Genomic DNA, 8,739 nt, shown 5'->3' with positions numbered 1-8,739 from the left:
AGACAGAGGTTTGGGGAGTGGAATAATGGAGGAGAAGGGAGATGGGGCATGAGTGTACATTAAACAGCGGTGCTTGACGCCTGTGAGAGGAAGCATGCCGCTGGGAATATAACTCTTAACTAGTATTGTCTTCTTTCAATTTAAAGGAAAACACCTGAGCTGTCATCTATATAATTCTCTTGTTTCCACTGAATTTTTTGGCATTCAAATTGATAGTGTCTGTGCCTCAGGAGGCTGCAGCTGGCCCCGTGTTGAGTGTGTGTTACTGTCCAGTTCTGCAGCCCAAAAATACCAGATATCACCAAAAATACAGTTCCCAATGTCAGAGAGCTGAATGTAATGTGAGTCATCAGAGATATCAAGGCGTTCTTATTCACCAACAATAATTATTGTGCCTCAGGAGTTATATGCAGCTCTGATTCCCAACCACATGTTGTGATTGAGGGTATTTTAAATTCTGTAATTGGCAAATGAGCCAAAATGTCTGAGATGTTAGATGAAAGTATGAGACAATAGTCAAAAATGACAGATGCAAATAATAACGATTCAAAACAATGGGGGAAAGGCTTAAATATACGAATATGCATATATATATATATATATATATATATATATATATATATATATATAGTGATTGTGACACATTGACATACGTTTCCATATCCATATGTTTGTGTCTTTCTGAAGTGAGGGGTTTCTTGAACCCATAAGGAAAAACGGGATGATTACAGAGGATGTGTGCATCAGGATAAAGGACTTCCTGTGATGTCAGTCCGTCAAACTGATACATACGTGTCAAAGAACGGGGAAAGTGCCATTGTAGTCATGTGGTCGTCACAAGATGCGACACCGCGCGGCTGCTGACGGGGGCCGTGAGTGACAGCTGCTCCCCTGATTGTCAGCCCAGCACTCCCATGACCTCCCATGCGCCTGTTTGTGCGCCACACACACACACAGACACACACACACACACTCACACATACACTCAAATGGTTTCCTGTCAGCGAGAGATTTCACGTAAGGAATAAATGATTCAGTTGCTGAAGGAGATGACAGTGTGACTGCTGAGGAAAACGACAATCATTTTAATCCTTTCAGTGTTTTCTGAATGACAAAAATAGCACAAAGAGCGGTTTTAAAAAGTGGAAGCTCTCATCCTAAACTATTATCCCCCCGCTACAGCAGATGAACGCACATTTTTCCCCAACTCTTCTCAATTTGAATACCACAAACAGCCGGACCTCGGCGTTCTCTGAAAAAGCAAAGCGGTCGCAATTCGAGGCAGAGCGGAGAGCCCACCACGTCCGAGTTCCCTGCCTTTGTGCCACTAAAGCACATTCATTACGCCTCCTTCTGTCTATTTCAAACAAGGCATCAATTTGGAGATGTGAGGTATCACGGTGCAGAAAAATGTCACATTTATCTCCCCCCCCGTATACAGTGCCAATGTTTCTCTCTCTGCGGCCCCGGATAAAAAGGAGTGGCCTCGGCATGCATCTCTGCCATCTTTCCATTCCCCCACGGAGACATCTGAGTGTGAGATGAGTCTCCCTCCATGCTGCGTTCACAGAGGGAAAAGAGAATTGGTGTCGGCGCACACATGCTTAGGAACGAATAGCAAGTTTTTTTTCCTCTCCTTGCGAACAAGGAGACGGTGTAAAAGTATTCAATTGACAGCATCTGTTTCACATCAATAATTCATTCCACTTGAATGTTTTATAAGTAAACTGTGTAATCTATAAAGGGAGGAGGTGGTGTGTGTGTCATAATCAAGGATGGGATGATGATGTATTTCTACATCAACTCCACAACTTTCTGGCTTGTCCTGTAAACCCATTGTATTTATATTTTTTCAGATTTTATATTTAAAATATTAAAGCTTGTTAGCACTGGTGGATTTAGCTTCATGTCCTGAGTTTATTGTTTAACATTGAATGAATTCAGCTAGGGATGAATATTATGATAATTTAACCATTAATCTTTATTTACCACTTCATTTCGGTTGATTCTGTCCAAAATGAACCAAAGTTAGCGAATCTACAAGATTGAGGACCAGCAAGCAACGTGTTAGTTGTTCAAACATGGCGGACGGAGCAGCAGGAGCTGCTAGTGCTCCGGCCATCGCTAACAAACGCTCCACTGTCGCCAAACTGAGTGAGTCTAACAGATGCTGATATGTTGTCCTGACTCTGACGTCCAAGATTCACTTTAGTCTTTCAGCCAACAAACAAGAACACTCGACAGGAGAACACAATGGCAATAATAATAATAAGTAAAAGGATAAATAGATACCTATGGTACAATCAGACATTAAGATATTGCATGCAACTGAATAAAGAGATAAATAAGATGCAAACAGACCATAGAATTATTTCACATTTTGCACATACAGATAATAGATGAATATAACAGACAAGGTGTTTTGTAATGTACTTTAAACATTAGTGTATACTACATATTGTTTTTCTGTTAGTCTGCACTTAACGTAACAAGTTGTCAACCTTCTCTCCTCTGCTTTGATAAATAACATGAATATCGTTTTATTTAAATACAAACACTTCAGTCTGTGCACATTTCAACAACACAGCGATAACACCGGTGACGGTGACAAATTCGGTCACTATAATAATTTTCACACCGTTCCAACTCTTATTTCAGCTTTGATGAAATTGAATCGCGACAGTTTCCCTGCACATTACAGCCGACTTCATTACGGCCTGAAGACAACAGGATCAACCAGAGAGATCTGAGCTCTGCAGCCCGGCTCTATTACCGCCCCTCTATCTCTGAAACCATCAGAAGCCCATCATCAACTAAAAGTTAACCGCACAAACCCTGAGCTCCTCTATCTCCTGAATGCGACGCACCATCATTTGCTTGTGTTTTCTCTTTTTTTTCTTCCTTTCCCGCCCCCGTGACTGATTATCATTACCTTTTCTTGCAAATACCATGCTCATTACGTTAGTGTACAGCCAAAACATTAGTAGAGGGAGCCTATCTCTCTCCCATGAAGGGAGCGGAGAGGAGAAGAGCTATGGAGGCAGATTTTCCCCTAGCCTCAGCAGCCAGCCCTGGCGCGCTTGGCTATTAACCACAATGAACATGGGCTTTGTTATTAACATCTGTTCATCAGGGATCGAGCTCAGGCCTAATCACCCCTCACACCTTCTGTTTCTGCACAAGAAGAGAGGCAATCAAGGGCATCATTTGGCAGCTGGCTGGAACTACTAATGCTTTTCTCCGGCTCTACTGTGCGCCCACCCTCCCTTCATCGCCTGCTCTCTCCTCGCTGCCATCATTTTTTCCTCTCTTTTCTCCCCTTATCCTACCAACGGAAAAAAAAAAAAATGTCTCTCTCACCCTCTTATGGGATTATGTTATTTGAGGAGAAAACACACAGACACACACACACACACATGCGCACACATACAGAGAGACGAGGACACGCACAGGAGAACGTGGACACACACATACACACGCATGAAAACGGACACAGAGGCAGAGAGTGCACCTTTGATAGCAGTGAGACGGTAGATTTACTGATGGCCGTAACAGTCCGGCGCCATGGGTGGTTCACATGAACTCAACCTCATCTCTCTCTCTCTCTCTCTCTCTCTCTCGCTCTCTCTCTCTCTCTCTCTCGTCTGTTCTTCCCACTGTATCGCAGGCAGATGTTCGCAGGTTCATATCAGACCCCCCTCCCCCCCCACCGCCAAAAGACAACATTCAGACGGGGGTGTGAGGGAAAAAAGACAGACACAGGAAGAGAGAGAGAGAGAGAGATGTGAGAACCCAGAATGGCGAGAAAGCAGGAGATAATAGTGAGATTGACAGATTACCAGTGGGAGATACTATATGTCAATAAAAAAAAAGAGCGCTGCTGCAGATTCACTCCCAGGGCTGGAGGAATGGGTTTTTCTGGAGGTAATGCCGGTGCTAAAATACGTGACACTATAACATTCAGGGCAGAGAACTATTGAGTTGCTCCCTTTTTTTACAACAGAAACCTCGACTTTATTTCAATTTTTTGTGTGTCTGGCTTTCCGCTGCGACCATATGATGTGTATTTGTTTCCGTCCCGACGTGTGCCAGAGATTGCAGCATTTGTTGTCGTCGGATTAATCCCTTTGTCAGCTCCGGCCTCTTGAACACATTGTGTCTCCTTCTGTTACCCACAGGAAGGAAGGACTGGGGCATCTGTGTTTGGGTTGGCTATGTCTAAATCAGCACTCCTTGTCCTGTCGCTGTGAGGACACACACAAACGCACACACACACACACACACACACACACAACACACTCTCTCTCTCTCTCTCTCTCTGTCTCTCTCTCTCTCTCTCTCTCCCTCTCTCTCTGAATGGCTGTTTCTAACAGAGAACAACATGTCCTCTTCTGTCTCAGTAGAGGGGCTTCTCAACACAAAGCCTTTTCATGTGTGGATGCAGGTCTGTGACGGCTGTCACACTCTGGCTAAGTTCTCTGGGGCTGTCAGCTTGAGATGATGTTTACCAGTATGCTGCTGTCAATCCCCCCCCAAAAAAAGTTACTGATATTGCTTTACTATCTTCCTTTACTGTTTAAGGGTCAGTCCGCTATAAATCACAATATACTTTCCGATATGAATCTTTTTATTTTGAATTCAGTTTAGTTGCATATTTGTCTATTTTTCAGATTCAACTTAGAAACGTATGAGTTTAAGTTATGAACGTAACTCTAACGCTTATTATTAGGTTTGTGAGTAATGTCCAGAAAGTTAAATTATTTCTAGTTTGATTAAAGTTATATAATGAAATGTTTCCTTATGTCTCCGCTAAGTCAAAAGGTCTTTATGTCCATGAAGCTTTAGTTTTTTGGTGGAACAAACATCCAGCCTGTCGCCATCGAGTGCATATACTGGTTATGCAGGGTGTATGTTCAACATCCAGTTTGCAGGGGAATTTAAAAACAAGCCTGAAAGAAACTCTTTAATGGTTCTGACTGTGTTTGTTACCAATTGTTTGAGATAAGATAAGTTAGCTTGATTAGTGAGTTAGCAGATTTGTACCATTAGCTCAAGAGGGTCAACTTTTGTCGAAGTTATTCAACAGTTGTTAGCTGAATCTAACTTCTTACCATCACCCACAATGCAGTTAGCAGCCGATAGTTTGGCCCAACACTTCACTTTCAATCACGTCGGCATTATCCTGTAGTTTGCAGCAGCCTTGAGGCTAACTGTCCGATTTCCGTCAGTTCAGTTATTTTTCACACACATGCAGAACTCCTCCAGTCTGTTTATTCATAACTATGACAAACTTTGGCCATTTAAACTTGTTTCTAAAATTTTGAAGCTGTGAACTTTGTGGGAAATGACATGGAAACATAATTAATTTTCAATGTAATTTTAATCCTCGCCTCATATGGAGCTAGAATTGCTGTAATTTCGGTGAGTGAGGCTGTCGTCCATCCATATCCAAAACTTAATGCGTCCATATGCTCATGTGCATATGTTAATTCAGTGTATGTCTGTATCACTTTGCCCTCCTGTTTAACAAACCTAATTGACTTCAGATATTTGCACTGAGATCTGACAAAAACAAGCTTCCTTACAACATTCAACCAGCACACAAACATGATGCGCTCCCGTGCACCCCCCACCATGTGCACTACTGCGAAGTGTGAGCAGGATTTGTCTAATTAGCCTGTTTGCAGGCTCGGAGCATCACTTTTAATGAGGTATCAGGTCTTCAAGGTCATTTCCGTTTTTCCGGCGCGCGTGTGTATGTCTCTGTGTGCACGTGTGAGTGTGTGTTTTCTCTTCCCTTCTGTTTGTTTGTGTTCTCTTTTTTAATTGAAAAATGTCGACTCAGGTTGTCTCCATCTGTTACGCGAGGAGCAGCATGGCCGCAAATAATTATGACCTTTGCAGTCTGTCTTCTCCCAGAATGCTGTTCTGTCACGGAGACCGCTGCCCATAAAGACGAGGGGAAAAAAAGAGTGTTGCTGCACTTTCTTTATGAATACAAATATATTACCTGAAGATACTTGCTGCTGTGCGATCATCGAGACAATTGACTCTGAATGTGTAAAGACTCATTTCTTTTCCCTCCATCGTGACAACGCCACACGTTTGTCTGCAATTCATATTTTCTTCAGCCCTTCCCTCCCTTTTTCCATTTCTAGCCCCGGGGGTCAGAGATAACGCACTCAGTTGAGGTTAGTCAACAATAGCTTTTGGTCATGGCTCACAACATCTGCACTATACCTCCCCAGACAAGGGTCGTCAATTTTATTGTTTAAAAGTCATTGTGCCTAACCTTTATTGACTCCATTTTCTTTCATTTCTTGACCTAACTATCCGTTCAGTTTTCGCCTTTCTCACCGAATAGCTTCGGCACATATGTATTCACCACGCAAGACCTCTCTCATTTCCAGTGTTCCCTTCATTGTCATCTCATTCTTCATGGACAGTTCTATTTCTGTAATGGTGCATGGTCAACCATTATCTCCCGGCCACGCATCTGTCTGTCTAAGGCATTACCCCACATACAAATTGAGCTTTTCACCTTGGTGTCACCTACGCTTGCATTGTCCAGAGAGTTTTGAATCTGCCTCAAACCTCAAACCAGCCCAGAGCTTACAGGACCAGCACAGCTAGCCAAGGTAAACTGCCACCCACATAAATACCTTTGATTCAGTGGGAGGAAGCGTACCCACAGTCGAAATGAAAACAGTGGATGTGGTATAGGCCTATATAGCCAGGGGAGTGCTGGTGTCCTTCCTCTGTCAAAGTAAAAACAGTGAGGTGCTAAACACCTTCCATCCCAACAGTGGCGGGGGGCTCACAGTGCCATTACAAAACGTGTGGAGAAACACTGGGAGTGTCAATTCCTCAGGCTGGTTATGCTGCAAGTCTCCGAGTGTCCAGGGATGCTCTCGTCGTGCCAGTCGGACAGAGACCGGGGGGGCGGGTGCTCCAGGAATTATATATGGAGGATCAAGGAGAGATGGGGGATAGGGGGTCGAGGTAGGAAGATGTGAAGGATGGGCTGTGCTGCTCCATATGTGGTGGGACCCTTGGATTGCTATTTAACTACTTACCGGCAGGCGCAGTGTAGTGAGGGGCCCACCAACGCAAACAGGAAGCACTGTAACAGGGTTATAATGACTGCGCACACATTAACATAAGCACACAAACATGTGCACGTGTAATGACAGAAACATACACTGTGGCAGACGCTGGTGCACACAGTTACACATGATAGCAAAGAAAAGTAGTCCGGGCTTTGATGGGTTAAATGGCCATGTCCCCCCTGTGTTGAAGGGGAATGTGCTCCTGTGCTGTGAGCGATGGCTTCCTCTCTCTGGGGCTCCAGCATGGGGCCAGACTGGTGGCTGTTAGCTCGAGATGGATGACTTCTCATCCTGCCCCTTCCGACAAGTACAGTGCACAGGCGGAAAACCACACAGAGGAACCTGAACGTGCAGCCAGGAGAAGCTCTTGAATATATATACAGTCAACTGATGAAAAATATATATTTGACTGGTTATATTTGTTAAACCTGGACAGGCATTCCAACAGCAGCCCTGAACCATCACATGCCCCATTGGCATCTGAGTAAACAAAGGTTTTGGTAGCCGTTTTAGCCAATCTGACAGGAGAACCATTACACCAAAGAGGAGTTATTTAAATTGTGGATTAACGTACGGCTATTGGCCAACTCACAGACTTCTGTTCTAGGGTTAGGTGAGTCAGATTTAGTTGAAGTTTAGTTAAGTTTAAGGTTTTCACTAATGAAAATCTGCAAATATCTATATGTATTCTGTTTACAATTCCTGCCAATAGATCCCCTTAATTCTCAATACTTAATGAACTACATATCTATAGATATCTTTTTTTGCAAGGGACGGATAGAGAGACAGAGTATAAAATAGAGATGGTGAGATTCCCAGATTTGTATATGTGCCCCGGTATAACAGTTCACAACAGTTTTTGGGATGTATTGTTTCTTATGTAACATCATCTCCAGAAGAATGTAGTTCAATTTTCTACACTTGTTAAGAGTACCCTTTATCATTGGAAAAGAGTTTGTAACAAAAATGTTACATTATCGTGGAGGAAGACAATCCCGCTGAATTGGTACAGAACAAATGTTTGATGACACAATAGATTTTTGCAAGACAGATGGATGATATGACAATGCATGTAATTTGCAGAACGTGCCATAGAAGTGTAGAAGCAGCATCACAGCTCCCTGCTCACTGACGTGTCAGCCCGACCTGCTGTAAGTGTAAAGCTCATCCGTCTGCTGGCAGAAGTTCCAACAACCCTGAGCTTCCTCACACTGTTGTAACGTGCGGTGTTATCAAAGTGTAATAGGACAGGGGGACTGATACAATCGAGGTCCAGGGTTTGCTGGTGTTCACACTGCATCATAATCAGGGGGTGGATCGCATTGCGTTAGCAGTTGTTTCATATGTGTCTTTAATGTATCGGATCATTAGCGATACATCAAGACGAGTATCACTTCTGCGCCAGTGATGGAGACGCGCCTCCTCGGTATAGACTGAATCGTAAAATCTCTTCACGGTTGATTGTCTCACGTTATAGATCATCACATTACCCAGTGCTGTGTGTGTTCTGCTGACTCTGCAGTAACCCGTTGAATCACCACAATCGTTGTCAGTTTAAAAAACAAGAACATCTTTACGCCGGTGCTCCTCGGGCCCATGTGTGGGACCACATAGGCCGCTGCACTCCATC

The sequence above is a fragment of the Platichthys flesus genome, chromosome 21 (assembly GCF_949316205.1).
Source record: "Platichthys flesus chromosome 21, fPlaFle2.1, whole genome shotgun sequence".
Lineage (NCBI taxonomy): Eukaryota > Metazoa > Chordata > Actinopteri > Pleuronectiformes > Pleuronectidae > Platichthys > Platichthys flesus.
The sequence above is the reverse complement of the archived record's forward strand: the minus strand, read 5'-3'. Positions refer to the sequence as shown.